Here is a 22,790-nt window from a genome sequence, read left to right as displayed (position 1 = left end):
GTGCGTATGTGCGTCACTTGGACAGAGGAGTTTCAAGTAGGCAGCTCTATGTCGCCTTTGCCAGAGTGATTGTGTTTGACACGTAAAATCTGCCCATGCTCGTTCCTTCCGAAATCCGTGAATGACTATGCCCTGTACCAATCTATCTTATGTTTCCACAGTTTCATCTAAAGTTTCAGAAATGTAAGACCTTGCTGAATGACTATGACCCTAGTGATATTGAGGCAATGATTGGGGTCCTTAATTCAACTAGTTTCCTTTTGAGGATTGATCATGTGATTCGTGGCCACTGAATTGAATATTTTCATGGTGATTTATGACACGGAAAATGTTATGAATATTTAGGACTCTGTTAAATAAATAGTTTTTATTTTTTCATTCAATGACTATAACCAAATACAAGAGTTAACTGAAATGGCAGATTCATTGTTCCCTTTCATATCAGAAAAGTATCCACACTGCAAAAGCAAAAGGAAGCTGGAAGTGCTGGAAAACTTCAACAAGCCCAGCAGCATCTGAGCAGAAAGAGAATTAACGTTCTGAGACCGATATGACTTTTTCGGAGCAGAATCATGTTCGTCTCAATATGTTAACTCTCTTTTACTCTCAAGATACTGACTCATCAGCTGTGTTTCACCAACATTTTCCATTCGTATTTGAGATTTCCAAGTTCCCACGTATACGCTAACACAGTGACATATTTGGGTGGGTGGCACAGTGGCTAGCACTGCTGTCTCGAAGCACCTAGGAACCTGCACTCAGTTCCACCCTTGGGCCACCGCCTGTAATGAGCTTTCATATTCTTCCCGTGTCTGCAAGTGTTTTGTCCAGGTGTTTCTGATTCCTCCTAATTGACCATGAAAAATTGTTCATGTACAACTATTTGCTTTAACTATGGGAGATAGAGGAATTGTGTAGGAGGGGGATCTGCATGCAATGCTCTTCAGAGGATAAGTGTCAGCTCGATGGGCCGAATGTTTTATTTTAACACTTTAGAATTATATATCATTATTATAACAAAGGCAGGTGGTTACTGGGGCAAAAATCTCTGTATAAGCACATAATGAGCTATATTTCTACTGATGTTCTTCCCTTGGCCCTGCACATTGTGTTATCCATGTCGTGGTTTTTAATTCTGAATATCCTATGCATCGAAGAGCCAGGAGAGGACATGAGATGTCGTTGGTAGATTGGGTCAAGGAAAACCCGAAGGCTTTCGATAACTATATCAGGAATAAAAAAAAGTGACTAGAGTAAGATTAGAGCCTATCAAGTGTAATAGTGGAAATTTGTGCTTGGAGTCAGAGGAGATAGGGAAAGTGCTACGTGAATATTTTCATCAGTATTCACACTAGAAAATAGTTGCTGTCGACGTTAATCCTGAGATACAGGTCAGTAGATTAGATAGGATAAATGTTCAAAAAGAAGAGTTTTTAGCAATTCTGGAAAGTGTAAAAATAGATAACTTCCCGGATGGGAATTATCCTAGGATTCTCTGGGAAGCCAGGGAGGAGATTGCAGAGCCTTTGGCTTTGATATTTATGTTGTCATTGTCTACGGAATGGCGCAGGAGGCTAGAGGATAGCAAATGTTGTTCCCTTATTCAAGAAGGGGAGTAGAGTCTAATTATAGACAAGTGAGCATTACTTTGGTTGTGGGTAAAGTGTTGAAATTGTTAAAAAGATAGTGTTTACACTCATCTAGAAAGAAATAATTTGATTAGGTATAGTCAACACGGTTTGGTGAAGGGTTGGTCGTACCTCGCAAACCTTACTGATTTTTTTGAGCAGGTGACCAAATAGGTGGATGCGGGTAAAATGGTTGACGTAGTGTATATGACGTTCAGGAAAACGTTTGGTAAGCTTCCCCACGATAGGCTTATTGCCAAAAAAAAGGCGGCATGTGCTTGAAGGTAATTTAGCGGTTTGGATCAGGAATTGTCTAGCTGAAATAAGACAGAGTGTGGAAGCTGATGGGAAATGATCATCCTGGAGTTCAGTTATTAGTGGTGTACTTCAAAGATCTGTTTTGGGCCCACTGTTGCTTGTCATATATATAAACAATCTGGATGATTGTGTAGAAGAATTGGTTTGTATATTTGCAGATGTATCTAAGGTCGCTAGAGTTGTGGATAGTGCCAAACGAGGTTGTGGGTTACAGTAGGACAGAGATAATTTGGAGGCTGGGTTGTGAGGTTGCAAATGGAATACAATGTCAGGTGGAGCATTGGATGGAACAATAAGAATGCAGAGTATTGGTCTCTTGGTAAGACTCTTGGTACTGTCGATGAGTAGAGATTCCTCAGTGCCCATGTACATAGATCCCTGAAAGTTGCTACCCAGTTTGGTAGGGTTGTTCAGGAGGCATATGTTGCGTTTGGTTTTATTAGTAGAGGGATTGAGTTTCAGAAACATTGTGTCATGTTGCAGCTGTACAAAACTCTGGTGCAGCCGCACTTGGACCATTGAATACAGTTCTGGTCACCTCAATCATGGAAGGAGGTGGAATCTTTGGAAAGCGTTCAGAGGAGCTTTACTAGGTTGTTACCTGGTATGGAGGTAAGGTCTTACGAGGAAAGTCTGATGGACTTGAGGCTGTTTTCATTTGAGAGATTTTGAGAGGTGACTTAATTCAGACATATAATATAATCAGAGATTAAAGAGGCTGGATAGCGAGACTCTTTTTTTCTTGGATGGAAATGGCTAGCACGAGGATACCACCGCTCCCTCACCACCAGACGCCTGGAGGAAGAACACCTCATCTTCCGCCTCGGAACACTTCAACCCCAGGGCATCAATGTGGACTTCAACAGTTTCTTCATTTCCCCTTCCCCCACCCCACCCTAATTCCAAAATTCCAGCTCAGCACTGTCCCCAGGACTTGTCCGGACTTGTCCTACCTGTTGATCTCCTTTTCCACCTATCCACTCCACCCTCTCCTCCCTGACTTATCACCTTCATCCCCTCCCCCACTCACCTATTGTACTTTATGCTACTTTCTCCCCACACCACCCTCCTCCAGCTTATCGCTCCATGCTTCAGGCTCACTGCCTTTATTCCTGATGAAGGGCTTTTTCCCAAAACGTCGATTTCGATGCTCCTTGGATGCTGCCTGAACTGTTGTGCTCTTCCAGCACCACTAATCCAGAATCTGGTTTCCAGCAACTGCAGTCATTGTTTTTACCTCAAAGACCTGATTGGCAACTCCTGTTTCCTGTTTAACACCGCGGATGTGCTGATGACACTCCTTCCCTCCTCGTGTAATAGTCAGGGGGGACTGAATAGGCTATCCCTGTTCGCATTTAATAGTTTCAATGGGTGAATATATTCTGTTGAAACCAGCTTGAGAGGCTGAATGAGCTCTTGTTATTTAACTGTGGAACACTAGAAAGAGACATTTCTAGTAAGACTGTTACAGGAGTGTTACCATCACTTTAACAACACAGTTTGGATGCTATCAAGGTCTTGCTGCACATGGACAGGGACTGCTACAGCAGTGGAGAGATAAACAAATTATTCTTAATATTGTGTGATCTTCAGAGACTGTCTCCACTTCTAACCGTAAGATGTGGGAAAGACATTGAAACAGCTGAAGAAAACTACCTTGAGGATGCACGCAGAGATGCCCTGTGACTGAAATAATTGATCCACACAAACCACAAACATCTTCCCTTGTCCTCTGAATTCCTCTAACCAGTTGGGGAATTTGCAATTCATTCCCATTACATTCAATTCTGTTCAGGGTTCCTTAATACCATCCAAAGTTTAATCCTGCCTTGATATCAGGGCCTGTCGCTCTTGCCGCGTGTTCATATCTTTTATTCGTGTGAATAGGTCACGGTGTGATTGTGAGGAGTGTTTCCTTCTCACAGAGGGTAGTGACTATCGGGACTTCTGTAGTCCAGACAGGTTGGGGAGGATGATCACTAAGATATTTGGAAGGCAGCACAATGGAATATGGGGCATCAGAATGTTGAGGACTGCAGGGATTGAGCAATAGAGAGGAGTTGTGGCTTTTGCAGATCAGCTATGTTCATGATGAAGGGAAAGACAGGTCAGAAGGGCTGAATGACATATTCGCGTATCTGATGTTCTCTCATTCTGTTATTGGGACGTTATTTTCCTGAAAATTCTGTTATTGGATGTTGCAGTCAGGGAGACCAGAGGATTTGGTGGGCCATCTCTTGGTGAGATATGGGCGCTGTATTTACAGTGAATCGGAATCGGCAACATGACAAAGAAATGAAGACAGTTCTGGAAAGACAGAGGAATGAGATGTTTCACACCGTCACCAAACGTTTCTTTTCCTAAGGATATTTTCCAACGCAGTGTCAAACTGTATGTGACAGTCTTCATCCGCTGAATGGTCTCTGCTGTTTCTGTGCACCAGGTTACTGGGGTAAATGGCCTCCGACTGCTCCTGTCCATCAGGTTTGAGAGTTTCAGTGGAACATAGGAACATGGGACTGAGGAGAAGGGTTAGTAATTAGACACTTTGAGCCTTCTCCGCCAGGCACTAAGATTGGGGCTGATCAGGCTGTGGTCTCAGCCCCACTTTCCTGTCAGTAGTTCATTGCCATTTACCGTGCAATGTTTAAGTAGCATGGCTTTGAATAAATGCAAACACACAGGAACCACAAACATCTGGGGAAGAGCATTCCCACTCAAACAGCCCTTTGCGAATTTCTCCTCATCCCTGTTCAGACTGCGTTTGGCTAGGTCTCTGTTCCATTTTCTATTCCAGCTCCTCCATTGGTCATGACACATTTTAAATGTAACTAGGTTGGTGATATGGCCAATGATATAGTTCTCAGACTAGGTCATGTTCTTTGCTAGGCACAAGTCAGGTAGATATCTTTAATTTGGAAAAGTAATTTACCAAAGCAAACTTACTCCAGCTATGATGGAAAGATACATGGCAAGCAGTGTGGACATATATGTGCATTAATATTTATCTTTCAATCTATACTGAGACACACTTTGTATATACAGAAATATACACATATGCAGACACATACAAAAAGACACTCACAGTGTCACACACACAGGTGCACATAGACTCACACATACACATGCATGAAAACAAACAGAAAAAAACCTCTGCAGAATATCAGCTTGAAAGAGCTTTTCGTAGCAAAATTTAAGTTCAAGACAAAAGGAAATATTAAATTGTATTCTGCCCCGAAGTCATTCTGCTCACACAAGCTGCTGGCAATCGAATTCCTTCCTGGAACGTTTGGATTTGGCTGATTTACCTTTGCTTCAGGCAGTGTGGAGATTCCAAAGAATCCTTAACTGGAAACCTTCATGAGTGCTAAAGATTACTAATGAGTTTTCACCTCTTATATGTTGCTGTGAGAAGGAACAAGGTAAGAGAGGAAGCAATAAACCGTGACTTTTCTAGCAGGTTGCATCTGATCCAACATTTAGCTGAAATATACAATAATGTTATCTGACCACCTAACTGGACCGTGTGACGCATCCTTGAACATGTTCGGGACTGTATGAATCCGTCCCTGTTCCCTGCTCCATGTAGGCAGAATTTATAAGCTGTCATTTGAAGATGCATTTGTATATGTCCTCATAATTGTGTCCAATAAATTCATGTTTTTTGCTCTATCTGTATTAACATGAATGCATTTTTCTCTTAAATTTGAATCCTTACTTCTAGTTTCCCATACCAGAGGAAATGTCCATCAGTCACGCAATTGAAACACTCTCCCCAAGATCTTATATGGTACAATATGAAAATCTCTCATTCTTTACCCTGAAATGCGCTGGTAGAGGTTTATAAAATCATGAGGGGCATGGAAATGGTGACTAACCAAGGACATTTTCTGAGGTTTGGGGAGGTCAATACTAGAGCACACAGATTGAAGGTGAGGGGAAAAGCTTTAAACGAGATAAAAGTGGTAACCTTTTCTCGGAGTGAATGGATTTAACTGTCAAATGAAGTGTTGGAAGCTGGGAAAATTACAGCATTTAAAAACCATTTGGATGGGTACTTGAATAGGACAGGCTTAGAGGAATATGGGCCAAATGCTGACAAATGGGACAAGATTAATAGTGGACATCTGGTTGTCATGGACAAGGTGAACGGAAAGATCTGTTTCTTTGCTGTATGACGGAATAAGGTCTTCTTTCCAGGAACAAGTACAGTGAAACATCTAACAGAGCTTCTAAATCAATTGAGTATATTTATTTGTCAGTTTAGGGAATCATCACTACACGCAATACATCAAATGTGGCCATAGAAAACTCATGTACAGATGCAGTTAAGTGTTCTGATAGGCTTTGCATTGAGTAGAATCATTCCATATAATCCTAATCACTGACTGCATCGGCATACTAACCTTGTGTGATGTATTGTACTAGGATGCACAAATCCCGTTGCACCACTGAGTTTAGTGATCTCTCTCCTTTTTAAGAAGTTTACTGTTATTTTAACCTTTTGTCACAGCATAAATTTCATTAGCCCAGTTTAGACTGTTTCTGTTGTAGGTTTATACATTAACATCCCCTTTCTCTATCCCATTACAGACTCTCTACCTCCACTTAACACCTTATTGATTGACTATCTTGGTAGCTGAGCTAATTGAGCTCCAATTCAATCGGTCCCCACATCCAAATCATTGACAGGTTCGATATAGTTGTTGATCTTGTACTGATCTCTAAGGCACTCCAACAAGTTAAAATTTACCAAACTGAAAATAAACATCAATCCCTACTGTCTATATCCTGAGAGTTACCCAGGGTTCCCTTTTCCTGTGTAGCAGCCGAGAAAGGTTGGATAGCATACTCCGGTGCTGTATAATGTGCTCAAATGGCTGAATGACTTTATCATCTTCCTTTGTAAATCCATAGAAGGGCAGAAATGTCTCCGCGTGCCTCATTGCTGACGGGCTGAAGGGGAACTTCCTCTCTCTCTGTAAAAGCAACGAGGGTTTGATGAGAGGACATGGGTTAAGAGCAGCAGGGTTGCATGTGATTGTAACTAAACATCCCTTTCCTGTCTGTTCCCAATAAACATGGATTATTTTGTTCATCACTGATCTATGGAACTCAACCTTGGAATGTTTTCAGAAACCCAGTCTTCACTGCTCCTTGGGCATGGGAACGTTACAGATCACACAGCCCTAAAGAGAAAGGAGGATCCCTGTCTCAGTCTGAAATGGGAATACCCTTATTCTTTAAATGTCCCCCCCTCAAGCCAATCACCACTCTTTTGAAACAAGGACTCGACAATTAGAAACAGGTATAGATGATTCAAACTCTCAAACCTGTCCACAATTCCTATAACACTTGACAATCAAATAATTAATACATTTAGCCTCAAATCGAGGTTAGATTAATTCCAGATGTCATAAGCTCACAAGAGTGTAGGAAATTAGGACGTTATACGGTACAGCACAGTACAGCTTTTCAGCCTTCAAAGTTGTGCCAACCTTTTTATCCTAGTATAAGATTAAAGTAAACTCCATACCCTTCCTTTTGTTATCATTTATTTGTCTATACAAGATTTGCTTGAATATCCCTAATGTATCTGATTCTACTACCATCGCTGGCAGTGCATTCCACGCACCTATAACTACCTGTGTAAACAACCTTCATCTGACATCTTCTCAAGGCCTCCTTCCAATCACTTTAAAATTATGCTCCCTGCATGATAGCCATTTCGACCCTGGGAAAAAAAGTCTCTGGTTGTCCACTCTGTCTATGCCTCAGCATCTTGCACACCTCTATTAAGTTAGCTCTCATTCTTCTTCACTCCAATGAGAAAAGCCTAGCTCACTCAGAAATTCCTCAAAAGACATGCCCTCCAGCGCAGGCAACATCCTGGTAAATCCTGTCTGCACCCTCTCGAAAGCTTCCAATTTCTTCCCATAATGGGGTGACCGAACTCAACACAATAATTCATGTGTGATCTAACCAGTGCCTTATAGAGTTACAGCATAATCTCCTGGCTCTTCAACTCAATCTCCCTGCTAATGAAATCCAACTCACCACCCTGCTCTTAACACCCCTATCAACTTGAGTGGCAACTTGGTGATACCTATGGACATGGGCGCTAAGGTCCGTCTGCTCCTCCACATGGCCAAGAATGCTACGTTTGACCATGTAATCTGCATTTGAATTCGTCCTTCAACAATGAATCACTTCAGAAAATAGGAAATTGGAGTGGAATTAAGCCATTTAGCCAATTGGATCTGCTGTGCCGTTTAATCAAGGGTGAAATATTTCTCAGCCGCATTCTTTTACATTCAGGAACTGATCAATTGATTGCCTTATTAATGAAAAACGTATTCATCTCTATCTTAAAGAAAGTTTTTTTTCTGTGTGCGGGAGTATGCCTGTGTTAGCATGTGGGGCTTTTGCCCGAAACGTCAATTTCGCTGCTCGTTGGATGCTGCCTGAAAAGCTGTGCTCTTCCAGCACCACTAATCCAGTATTAGCGTGTAAGTGTTCATATCTGTGTCTATATGTGTTGTGTATTTAATGTGTCCATGTATGTTTGTGTGTATCTCTGTCGTCATCTCTGGGAAATGCAGCCTTTGTGGTTTTTGTGGTAAATCCATTGAAACTGATATCAACACCCTGCTCCCTTCCCCCATCTCGACTGTCTGTCAATGTTAAGTGTAGAGTCATACGATGTCACCCTCTGCTGGCCTCCCCATGCCACTGCACAAGTGTCAGATATTTTTCTCTCTCTCTCTCTCAGAGGACATGAAATACTATCAATCTCTCAAATTGCATGGCTGTTTGGTTTTTCAAATAATGTCTTTGGAAGCACAGAGCAGTTTCGTCTGATACCTAGCGATAGCGTTCCTGGGATATTGCCACCACCACTGTGTCAGTTTCAGGACTTTTCAATCTTTTCTCATTTATAATTTGTAGGAGTGTATTATAAAAGATTTCAAGTAAATGAACGTGCAATAACTTCATTGCATCAACTTACAAATCGTTCCGTCGACATTGCTTGGATGCATTTGCGGTGGAAATACTCTTTAATTTGTGCACTCTGTGTCAAAAATAATCTTTAAAGACAAATAACTTCCGCATTGCAGAGCGAGCATAGATATTACTTTACATGAACATTCTCCACTCTGAGGGTCTTCAGTACAATTACAATCCTTCATATACCAAACTGTGTGTGTGTGTGTGTGTGTGTGTGTGTGTGCAGATGGTTCTGTCGTTTGATGTCGCTATGAGATGCCTTCCTCCCCCTCCCTCCCAGACTGAATCCCTGATGGTTGTCACCATGCGGTGCTTTCAACGCAGAGGAGTGTGAAGGCCAGCAGAGGGGGGCATTGCATCACTTTAAACACCAGAGAGGCTGACAGATCCGCTGTGCACATGGACACACAGATGCACACAGAGACGAATACAGGCACGCAGACAAAACACAGAGATGAAAACAGACACGAAAATACACAAAAAGACAAATACAGACACGCAGATACACAAAAAGATTAACCCAAACACACAGATATACACAGAGACTAACACAGATACGCTGGTACGCACAGAGATGAATGCAGACACGCAGATGCACACAGGGATGAATACAGACACGCAGATACAGAGAAAGACAAATATAGACACGCAGTTACACACAGAGACGTATAAGGTCACACAGATACCCACAGAGACGAATACAGAGTTGAACAGAGACACACCGGTATACACAGAGACAAAAACAGACACGCTGATACACACAGAGACGAATAGAGACACACAAACACACACAGAGAGGAAGACAGACGCGCAGATACACACAGATGTGAATACAGACAGATACACACAGAGAGGAATACAGACATACAGATGCACAAAGACACAAATACAGGCACACAGAGACACACAGAGATGAACGTAGATGCCCACACACACACGGAGACTGATGCAGTAGCACACATACTAATACAGACACACAGAGACAAATACCGATACACAGATGCACATGCACACACCGATACCCAGTCATCACTACACCCACTGACACACTGACGTTTATATAAACATTGGGAAGCTGCCAGTATTTATTTTTCTTGTGGTGACTTTCTCAATATTTCACTCACTCTGTGTGGCTTGTGTCAATCTTTCTGAAGTTCCATAGGTAAATCTCTGCATGTTCTCTATAGCTTCCACCTCTTTCCTTTAATGAGGTGACCAGAACACGGTATTACAAGTGTGGTGTTATGACACGGCGATGAACCCTTCTGCTAATGAAACCAAACACTCAGAAAAGCTCACTTCGCTCATAATCCATTAAAGTCGAGTGACAGAGAGCTCGCAAATTCCAATAATTAATAGAAAATAATATCAATGTATTCCTTAAACTAAAAGTGAACATTGAACAACAACAGTTATTCCCAACTCTAAGCTTCCCTTTCTCTGAACTGTTAGTTATCTTCCTCCACCTTTAACAATATACTCTTTCAATTAAAGAAAAATTGTATTAAAGTTACATAAACCAGACAGTGGCTGTAATCTTCAATGCCTCCTTCTTTCCACTGAATATCTCCCTGGGTCATGTTTTGTCTTTAAATGCAAGGGCTTTTCATCCAAAAAAAAAGTATATTGCACAGAGAATGTTGTTCTTGGCAGACTATCACGATGGTAGTTTACTCTCTGTCTAACTTCCAAAATGCGTGCCTCTTTATTCCCTCAACATCAGCTCATCTCCTTGGTTTGATGCTGGCAAAACAATAAATTTAAAATCGATTGGGTTTAGTATAATGGGTCATAAATTCAACTTGATTGTTTAAATTCGAGTAGTTGCCAAAAGAGCAACCAAATCTCAATATATCGGTTTCACAGCCAGATGTTACATAGTTTTAATTGTCCAGTACACTCTGAAAATATTAGCTAGTCATATGACACGAATTTGCAAGCTCTCAATGCAGAACGCCTTCAAGTTCATCACAATGGTTTAAACAGTGGGATTATAGAGATGCAGCATAACCTCCCAGCTCTGAAACTGATCTCCCCGGCTGTGAAATCCAACACATCATACGCCTTCTAAACAACATCACCAACCTGGATGGCAACTTTGAGGATCTATAGACATGGACCCCAAGATCCCGCTGTTCCAGATTTATCTTGAACTGTCACTCATCAGCTCAGTTCTGTCAATGACCTGTTGCAACCTACAACAGCCGTCCATACAAACCACAAACTCCACCAAAGTTCGTGACATTCGGCGAATCTATGAACCCACCGTTCCAATCCGTCATCCAACTCTCTTATGAAAAAAATCACAAAGAGCAGAGGTCCCAGAACAGATCACCAAGCTCCAGGCTGCATCTGTTCCTCTACTACCATCTCTGTCTTCTGTGGGCCAGCCAATTCTGCATCCAGACAACCAGATCTCCCTGTAAGCCATGTCTCCTTATTTTGTGAATGAGCTTTTCGTGGATAACTTTATCAAACGCCTTGTTGTAATCCATATATACCACATCCACTGCTCTAATTCTCAACGTGTTTTGTCACATCCTTAAGGAATTCAATAAGATCTATGACCTGCTCCTCACAAAGTCATGCTGACTGTGTCTAATCATTTATTATTTTCCAAATATTCATAAATCCTGTCTCTCAAATCCTCTCCAATACTTTGCCCGTCACTGGTGTAAGACTGGTTAGGCAATAATTTCCAGGATTATCCCTATTCCCTTTCTTGAACCAGGGAATAACTTTTGCCAGCCTCCTGACATCTGGCACGACTCCAGTGGACAGTGAGGATGCAAAGATCATCGCAAAATGCACAGCAATCTCTTCTCACTTCCTATTGTATCCTAGGGCATATCCTGTTTGGCCAAATAATTTTATCTATCCGTGTGTTTCTCAAATTTTTCAACACATCCTTCTGTTCTAGCATATCCTCCTGTTTCATGCTGTCCTCAGAAACGTCAAGGTCCCTCTCATTAGTGAATACTGAAGCAAACATTCATTAAGAACCACCCCTACCTCCTCCGATTCGTGGCGCAAGTTCTCTCCACTATCCCTGATCAGCCCTACCCTCACTCTGGCCATCCTCTTGTTCCTGACATAAGTGTAGAACGTCTTAGGTTTTACCTTAATTCTACCCGCCAAGCCTTTATCATGCACACTTTTATCTCTCCCCAGTTCATTCTTCAGTTCCATCCTCTTATCTTGCAACCTTCTAGAGCACTGTCTAACCCTTGCCTCCTCAACCTTATGTCAGCTTCATCCTTCCTCTTGACTAGATGTTCTAAAGCGCCTGGCACAATGAAGATATGGAGCTCTAAATGGATGGGAGATGCACATCCTGTCACTTCCAGCATGGGCTGCAAGTTTACTGACAGTGGGCAGTGATCAAACACAGCGTTACTGAGCGATGCACTGGGATGATGGACACAGCTCTACATGCTGGAAGGGTTACTGCTCCAGGTTTACAGAGTTATTCACTGCATAGCTCCCCGTGGGCTGATGTGGCCTGCACAGTCTGTACAGATTGCTGGGTTGTATTGAGCGGTACACCAGCCTCGTCTGCACTGTGCTTCACGCTGAATCGATACCTCATCTGGATTATGATGTCGGATTCTGTGAGGTGGAGTTGGTATCGGGCATAACTGACCATTTGAGCTGATCTGTCAGCATATTTATTTTATGTTCTTAGTCTTGTTATTGGACTCGCCAGCATCTGACTCCTCCGGCTAATCCCATTTCTCTGAGAAGAGCCATGTTTCTTCAACTTGTTGATCAAGTAATCATCCAAATATAACACGAGTATCTGTCTTTTGTACCTTAACCTGAGTGTTGGTGCTAATATCCCTGAATCCCAGGGGACGTAATTATGATGTTCATAAACAATGCGCAAAGTGCAAGGCTCATGCTCTTCTACACATCACAGCTGTGGGTCTCATTTGGATCCTTAATGTATCAAGAGCTGGCACTGTGAAGCTCAGAAACAATGAAAACAATGAAAAGGTGTGTCTCAGGCTGTTCACTTCCTGGTGTGTCCGATGTGGGGCTCCATGAACAGTGGAGTGTGTGTTGGGCTGTTGTTCACTTCCCGGTGTGTCCCATGTAGTGCTCCATGGTGGACCGGGGGGGTTGCAGCCCCTTTGAGAAACGTCTTTGAAACTTGGTCTGTGCCTGTTCACTGAATATCTGTATTTGTCCCTCTCAGCTGATCATGTGGTCGGTTACACGAGAAAGCCCCTCGAGTATTATTGTTAAGTACCAGTCAGCGAATTTGTAACTGAGGGGCTCCGGACTGACTCCTGTTATTGTAAAGTTAGTGGAGGTGCTTAGAATGGTTTGCTGGAAGTTGTGCTGTCAGCTGCCTCAGACATTAAGGGAGACCTGAGCATTTGGTGACCCAACTCTGGATGGAGGATGGGGACGATAGCAACAGCATCTGGGTCTGTAACATGAACAACAAATGGAGCAGACGCTGCAGAGAGGGGAAGCTCTGAAACCACACAGTGAGTGTGTCTGGGGAATGGGAGCTGCTGGATCCACCCCCGGTTTTCCAGGAACAGCTTCACAGGAGCAGAGTGTGAGGGGCCCTGACTGAACAAGGAGCTGGTCACAGAGCGGGGTCACCTCCTTCAACACGACCTGCAGCTTCACACCAGGGGAGGATGGTGCTGCCAGTGGTTTTTGGGTCAGAGTTTCATTCAGCTTCTATGTTCTGGAACTTTCCAGGCAGGAGTGGGTGACAGCTCCATCATCTCTCCGGTCTCAACATCAGTGTCATCATTCAGTGACAGAGGATATATATGGTGGATGAGAGCAATAGGCCCACTGTGAACATCAGGCAGCAGACGATCAGGGTGATGGAGCAACACATGCTATGTCTGCACGGCTCAGAGTAAACCCTTCAGTACACACGGTATCACCATGTCCTGTAATCCCTCTGTATTTCAGTAATATACTGCCTGCCGTTCTTCCTGGAAGAAAATGACAGGTTATATATGACGTTAAATCCCACCTGCCAAACTTTTATCCATTGATTAACTTGTCCATATCCATTTAAAGACTCTACAACTTCCATTGGTTATTTAATTTCTTGCTTATCTTCGTTCCATTGGCAAACTTAGTTACAGTACATTTGTTCCACTCTCTAGATGGTAAATAGCTGAAGACCCTGCACTGGTCACTGTGTGACCCTACTGGTTACATTCTTTTAAACTGATTAAATCTGATTTATCTGGAGTGCCTGCTTTCTGTCCGATAACCAGCCCTCCCCCATTCCTCTGTAACACGTTCGAAGGGCTGAAGAAAGACGAGGAACCTCAGTCAGCAATCCAGCCCCTCCAGCCTGCTCCGCCATTGAATACAATCATGGCTGATGTCAGCCTGCTCCACCGTTGAAAACAAACATGGCTGATGTCAGCCTACTCCACCAATGAATAAACTCATGGCTGATGTCAATCTGCTCCACCACTGAATACAATCGTGGCTGATGTCAGCCTACTCCACCAATGAATACAATCATGGCTGATGTCAATCTGCTCCACCATTGAAAACAAACCTGGCTGATGTCAGCCTACTCCACCAATGAATACAATCATGGCTGATGTCAATCTGCTCCACCATTGAATACAATCATGGCTGATGTCAGCCTACTCCACCAATGAATATAATCATGGCTGATGTCAATCTGCTCCACCATTGAATACAATCATGGCTGATGTCATCTCGGTCTCAGTCCCACTTTCCGGCCCACTCTCCATATCCCCTCAGTTTCTCAATATCCCAGCATCCACTGCACTCTGGAACAGTGAATTACACAGATTTAAAATGCTTTGAGAGAAGTTCTCTCATCACTGTTTTAATTCCTCTCCACTTATCCTAAAACTGTGATCTCTTGTTGTAGGTTGCCCCACATGAGGAAATACCCAATGCATATCGACATTATCAATCACCTTTAACATTGTCCAGTCCTCAGAGACATCTCCTCCCATTTTTCTAAACTCCAGAGAGTATAGGCCTGAATTGCTCAATCTCCCTTCAGAGGACAAACTCCTTATCTCTGGAAACAGTCTAGTAAACCTCTTCTGAACTGCCTCTATGGTAATTGCATCCCTCCTGCAGTCAGGACATGAAAACTGTACACAGTACTCAATTGCGATCTCACAAATGCCTGGCATTATTGCAGCAGTACCTCCCTTGCTTTATAATCTATTCTTTCAAAAATAAATACCAAATTTGCAGTTGCCTTTCTCATTAACTGCTACACCTGCATCTGTGTCTTTTGCGATATGGATGAGGATACCAGATCCCTCTGCACCTAAGCACTACGTAGTTTCCCTCTGTTTGGATAGTAAGTTGCCTTTCTGTTACACTGACCAAAACGGCCGCATAATTTTCATTGTTTTTATTTCATCTGCAACCTATCCTTTACCATTCATTACAATTTTTCACCTGAGTCAGTGTCTTCTGAAAAACTGATTATAGCATGTCCATCCCCTCAAATAGGTGATAGTATTTATTGCAATAGTTGGGGCTTGGGGACTGAGCCCTATGGTATTTTTGGAAACAGAAGATGAACCAGTTATTCCAACTCAATGCAATTCTTTGTTTCCCCAATCCTACATCCAAGTGAATAAATTACTTCTAACCATATGCAATCTTATTCTGCAGATTAATCTTTTGTGCACACCTTAGTCAATGTCTTCTGCAAGTCCGGATTTTACATCTCCAGGATCCTCATTATGCAGCTTGCTTGTCACATTCTTAAAGACTCAAATAAATAATGAAAATATGATTCATCTTTTGTAAAATTATGTTGATTCTGATGGATTGTGGCTTCACTCTGTAAATGTCCTTTCATTAATTCCTGAATAATCGATTTTAACAATTTTCTTAAATTCCAGCATTTTTCTCACACCTTTATATTCCATCGTGAATGTGGTAAGCTTGTATTCTCACCTCTATATATTCTCTTCATTCCCTCCAATCCTGTATAATTGACACATGGTGTGAAATGACCTACTCTGGTTGCTGTGTAAGAAGCATGAGTGGCTGAATGGACTCATTCTCTTCCCTGTGCACAAAATCAAAGGGCTGATGTCAAAACAAAATCAAAACAAAACATAGATTAAACCGAGCTGAACCAAGGCAAATTAAATTAAATTACATAAAGTTACAACACCCATCACAAAGCTCCCCATCACCGGTAGCATGAGTTGCCATACCCGTATTTGTTCAGAATTCTTCCTCTCAGAGCCCTCACTGTTACACAAATGCCTTGACCAATTTAGCCAATAAAACCATGTGTATATGGTTGAAATAGGGCCGCCAGTCCTCTGACAATGTTCATTTCTTGGGTGCCCATACTCATAAGGAAGTCAAGGGGAATGCGCTCCATAACGAGCCTACACCACGATCAGAGTCATGGGAGGTTTCCTGGAACCCAGATTATCAGAATGTTCTTCCTCACACAAAATGAAAGAATACTAAACAATTTATTCCCGTGCAAGTCCAAAGAGGGAAGATTCAGCGAACACAAGAGGAGGGGCACCGGATTTGCCTTGACCTCGGTTCCCAAAACCCCTTCAAAAACACTTGCTATAGTGCACCAATACCTACGAAGCTTGTGGCATGATCACAAGCAATACGTAAGTATACCAACATCTATTGTACATTTGGGGCATATTGGGGACTCTCCTGTCTCAAATTTGACAGGCTGCTCGGGTGTCAATTAAACCCTGCGGAGTACCTTCAACTGCATAGCCTACATCCTATTGCAAATTGAAATCTTCCTTACGGTTTCCCAAATATCTTCCCACTCCTCTGGTGAGATCTCCACCCACAATTCCTGAGCCCAGATTCCATGCAGCGGCTCTATTTCATTTGAGACACTACCTCTTAATAAATGATAGAGGGTGTTGACCGAGAGAGCACCTGTGGCCAAACACTCTTTCCTCCATTTCCGACCTATGGGACTAACCATTAATGGAGTCTTTTTTTCTGTCTAAAGTTCCTCATCTAAAATTAACGAAAGTGGCCCCTCCAAGATAACTCATATTTCTGGCTCAGCTGCTCTAAAACCACCATGACCACCACGTCAAATAATTCCCCAAAAGAGGACATTCCTCTGGACTCTCAGAGCCAAAAGGCAGAATCCATCAATCCCAGCTGGGATCCTACCACTCCTACAATGGGAGTCAAAGGGGAAGATCATTTTTGTAAATTACCCTCACTTTGTCGCATCATTTTACAGGCTTTAACTATTTCATGGACAATTGGATTTCTGCGATGGTTCATAACAATCCTCGTCTTGTCCATGAACAACAGATTAATCAGGGGACATTTTGCCTGGGATGCCTCAATGTCCAGCCAAACTGACCGCAGGTCTTTGCAAGCTCAATCAGCCACATCCGATTGCAGGGAACCTCGTTGGTATTTCTTAAAGTCCAGAAAATTCACACCTTTAATCTCCTGCAGAACCTGCAATTTGGCGAGCTTCATAAGAGGCCACCTGTGGTGCCAGGTAAACAAGCTTAACCAACTGTAAAGCCTCCATAGAACCGACCTGGAGAGCATCAAAAGGACCATTCGCATGGGATAGAACAAACGAGGAAGTGCATTCATTTTAACCAGAGGTATTCTACCTAACCAGTATATTGGAATATCTTCCCAGAGCCGAAGGTCCTGTCTTATCTTCTCGAGCACTTGCACGAAGTTTGCTTTATATAATTGACAGAAGGCCGGTGTGATAAATATGCCTAAATAGCGGAGACCTTCTTGTGACCATCTGAAAGGGAATCAGATTGCACCCCCCATGATCAGGTACTCGAATAACACCCAACAGGCATGGCGTCCGATTTCATAAAATTGATTTTATGCCCCGAGATAGATTCAAATAAATCAATCACTTCTTTAAAACGGGGCAAAGATATCATCAGGTTAGGTAGAGAGTGAAGAACGTCATCTGTGTAAGGATGATGTCATGCCTTCCTGACCCTACCACCCGTTCAGTTATAGTGGGGCCCCTCTGGGTGGCCTCTGCCAACGGCTCAATCACCAATACAAATAATAATGGCGAAAGGGGCACCTCTGCCAATGCTAAAATTATACCATTAGACCTTATACAATTAGTGAGAACTCCTGTCGCTGTTGCGTCACTATATAATTCTGCCATCCAACAGGCAAAGACACCTCCAAGGCAAAACAGTTCCAAGACATAAAAGAGGTACGGCCATTACACCCAAGCAAATGCTTTCTCTGCATCCAGCGAGACTACCAAGCCTGGAATCGACCTTGTTGGCACACCTGAACCATATTTTGCACTCTCCTAATATTAACAGGGGACCTGTGACTCCTAATAAAACGTGTCTGGTCCTCTTTCACAATGAAGGACAAGATCTTCTCCAGCCTCAACGCTAGTATTTTCGACAAAATTTTAAATTCCACGTTTAATAACTGCATAGGCCTATACGAATAGGCAATCCTATGGGGCTTTCCCTCTCTTGAGAAGAAGAGAAATGTTTGCTTCTCTCTGAGAGGATGGGAGGCAGTTCTGTCCACAGGAATAATTGAATATATGCAACATTGGCCCAGCCATCATGTCTATGAACTCCTAATAAATCTCACTCCACAAGCCATCTGGCCGATCGGTTTGCCACTCTGGAGCTGCCTTACCGCATTCTGTATCTCTTGGATGTCACGGGGCATTCAAAAGAGACTCCTGCTCTGAAGTTATACCTGGGAGGTCCAGGGTCTTAAAATGACTCAGTTTTCACCAATCTGTCCGCACAATCCTCTGACTGGAGCAACCCAGAGTAGAACTTTCTGAATGCTACATTTGTGGGCAGCACGGTGGCACAGTGGCACAGTGGCTAGCACTGCTGCCTCACAGCGCCAGAGACCCGGGTTCAATTCCCGCCTCAGGCGACTGACTGTGTGGAGTTTGCACGTTCTCCCCGTGTCTGCGTGGGTTTCCTCCGGGTGCTCCGGTTTCCTCCCACACTCCAAAGATGTGCAGGTCAGGTGAATTGGCCATGCTAAATTGCCCGTAGTATTAGGTAAGGGGTAGATGTAGATGTAGGGGTAAGGGTGGGTTACGCTTCGGCGGGGCGGTGTGGACTTGTTGGGCCGAAGGGCCTGTTTCCACACTGTAAGTAATCTAATCTAACCCTTTTGGGACGGCAAGTGATAGTACCAGCACCCTCTCGAATGGATGTAATAGATTGGGGGCACTCTTCTTTCTGGCCAAGTGCGCCAAATACCTTCCCAGTTTAGCACCATACTCGAATAACCTCTGTTTCGCAAAGGAATTCTCCCTCTTTGTGGTCTGGGTGAGCGCAGTGTTCAGAGCAGCCCGGAGGGCTGTAATCTGCTGCAATTTAGTTACAGACAGTCTGTCAATGAATGCTGTCTCAGCTGCCTTCAGCCAAGCCTTGAGCATACGCTACTGCTGTCCCTTCTGCCGCTTCTGAGTCACCGAGTAAGAAATAATCATTGTATAGGCCTTGGCAGTCTTCCAGAACACAGATGGATTACTGGCCGTACCCAAGTTAATGTCCCAATAAAAACTTCAATTCCCGCAAAAAGTACTCAATGAATTTGCTATCTTTCAGGAGGCAAGGACCCATGCGCCAGTGCTGCGAGCCTGTCCCATCGCCATCAGCCTTAACATCCACGTACACTGCTGTATGATTAGAATTTTGCAGGGCAGCATCGAATTTAAAAAGTCCAATGGGGCAAAAAAATGTCAATCCTGGTATAGCACTTACGTGGGTTAGAAAAAAAGGTGAAGCCCCTACCTTCAGGGTGAAGACATCTCAAACGTTCACCAACGCAGCTCCCTGTTCAGGTCCATCAGCTGTCTTGATGGCTGGGAAATATCCGCGAGACCCCTTGACATCCTATCCACTTCGGGGTCCATAAGTCGGTTAAAGTCTCCCTTTTAATTGTACAATGTTCCCCAAGGGTCATCAACCTGGAGAGCGCATTTGAGCGGGTGTGGTGGGGCAATATTATACAATGTCCCATATTCCTCTCCATGTATTAAAGCTTTAAGGATCAGAAACGACTCACGTTCGTCGTTAATTTGGTCAAACAACTGAAGTGGAAGGTTTGTATGAATGAGTGAAGCTGCTCCTCGACTTTTCGAATTAAAGGATGAAATAAATACCGGACCGAACCTTCCCTGCTGTAACTTTAAGTGCTCCTTATCAGTTAGATGTGTTTCTTGCAGCAAGGCTACGTTGACCCGTTCCTTTCTGAGGCTTGAAAGTATCTTTTTCTCTTAATGAGTGAGTGACTCTCCTTAAGGTTCCACGTGCACCATTAAACAAGCGGTTAGCCATAACTATCCGAAGCAGCCCATGACCCATTAAAAAAGTCCAATGGGGCAAAAAGTATGTCAATCCTGGTATAGCACTTACGTGGGTTAGAAAAAAAGGTGAAGCCCCTACCTTCAGGGTGAAGACATCTCAAACGTCCACCAAGGCAGCTCCCTGTTCAGGTCCACCAGCTGCCTTGATGGGGCAGCCTTGATGGAGAAGAACCCATTTATAGCACGTCAAGTGAAAGCAGTAAACAGTTCATACAAACTTGAAACTATAACTACAATAACAACCAAATCAAAACTTCTCACAAATATTTCTAAAATGAGCCAACATATAACACTAATAAGTGGAGAGATCCCCCCTTCCTACAGAGGGTGTACATATTACCCATTAATCCCCCATGGATCTTCCGAGCTGAAGCCGCTCATCAAATCCAGGCAAAACAATGTTTTCAAAAGTCGCATGCGTCTTACAACAAGAAAATTAAATCCGTCCCATCCATACTTTGACCTCAGGCAGTCTGGGTGAAACAAAATGTAACCACCCCCACCATCCCCAAACCCACTTTCTCATTCAGCAGTAAGTGAGAGAAATGAAAAGAAGTTGACGAGCTGGCCATTTTCTTATTGTTCTGGCAGCCCGACCAAGCTGATGTTGTTCTGATGGCCCTGATTTTCGAGGTCGTCGACCTACTCTACTCAGGTGCTTAGCTACCATTCCAGGGCTTCGACACGACCCGCCGAGGATTCTGTCATGGTTTCCAAAGCCGCGATCCGCTGTTCCACCTCGACGATGCACGGCCCGAGACGCTGGGTCTCCTGATCCTGCTTCTGCAGCTGGGCTGAGATCAGTTCCAGCCTGGTTCAGGTCTCCTCCATCGCTGAATCAATCTTCTCTCGCAGGCTCTGAACTCTGAGGCCAGGCTCTACTCCACAGATAAGTCTCCTGGAGCGTTCGCAGAGGCCGACGTCACAGCGGCGGGCATATCCATTGCTGCGGTGCCCTGCTGGTTGTGATCCTCATGATCCTTTTCCCTTAGTTATTTTCTGTTACTCACTTAAAATGGCATAGAGCAATACTGGGGATCAAAAACCTCCGATTTTACCACAATAGGGAAGAAAGAGATGGTGAATGCAAAACTTTGTCTGGGTTCTGGTGCAGAGCTCAGCAGGGCAGACCTACTGGATCACCGCCATCTTGGATCTCACCCGAATAATCACTCTTAACAAACTTTTTTTGAAATGGTTGGAAGATGTTTCTTGTAGGGGGAGACAATGGAGAACTATTGGATGTGATATAGTTAGATATTCAGGTGGATGTTTAAGAGTTCAGAAAGTGAATAGTAAATAAAATTGAACCAAGCGGTTCAGGGGCGACTTTAGGAAACGGAAATGTAAAAGTGAAGTTGGCCTTCAGTTAACGGAAATTGGAATATCGAAGTCAGGCGTTCTGCACAGACTGCATGCAGTGTGGATGAGATTATACCTGTGTTCTGTACTGTTTCAAAGAATGAGAGGTGATCTCAGGGAAACTTAGAAAATTCACCCACAGCAGACTGACTAATACAGGGGCATGGAGAAGTGCAGCAGGCAAAGTTAGGGGGAACCCAAGATGCTCTACAAAAACAAGCTGAACAGAATAACCAGGAAAAAATTAGGACCCATATCGAAACCAATGGGGTAATCAGTATGTGAAACCGGGAAACATTGATAGACTGTGACATGAGAGTTTCACATCTGTTTTATTTGAGAAAGGAAGATGCTGTTTCAGAATTCAAGAAGATGGACTGGGAATTTCTCGAGCAGATTTATATAAGATGCAAGTTCGGAATAATGGTTTTGGATGATGTAAAGTCCAGATGAGTTGTATCGCAGGAAGCTGTTGGAGACAAGAGAGGAAATGTCCTGACCTGAATGTTTTAGTCGAATCTGACCACACAAGAGAGGTGCTAGAGGACTAGAAAACAGCTATGTGGCCCCAAGTCACAGGGAAGGTTGTAGCGATAAACCAGTGTCTGGTGGTGTACCACAGCGAGAAGTGTAATGTATCTAATTATTTGTGGTATTCATAAATGATGTAAATATTAATGTGGAGGGGGTGGTGGGGCGTGGGGGCTGAGCGTAATAAGTAATTTTGTGTTTGACACAAAGATTGGCCAGGTGGTTGGCAGTGAGGAGGAAAGCCTTATGTTACGGGAAGATATAGGTGGAATTGTCAGATCAATGGCAGATGGAATGGAACATTGATAAATAGGATGTGATGCACTTTGGATGAAGGAACTAGACAGGGGAGAATTCAATAAATAGCAGAACACTAGGGAGGTCAGAGGGTGTTTCTCCACACATCCGTGAACGTGACTGGACAGTATAATAGCCCGTTAAGAAATCACACGGGACTGTAGGCATAGTGTTTCTTCATCGAGGCGACATAATATGAGTTAAACATGCCATTGGTTAGGCCATAGATAGAATACTGTGTGCAGTTCTGGCAGCCACATTACAGCAAGTGTTTTGGTTTCTCA

The sequence above is a fragment of the Chiloscyllium punctatum genome, chromosome 30 (assembly GCF_047496795.1).
Source record: "Chiloscyllium punctatum isolate Juve2018m chromosome 30, sChiPun1.3, whole genome shotgun sequence".
Classification (NCBI taxonomy): Eukaryota; Metazoa; Chordata; class Chondrichthyes; order Orectolobiformes; family Hemiscylliidae; genus Chiloscyllium; species Chiloscyllium punctatum.
This window is presented reverse-complemented; position numbering follows the sequence as displayed.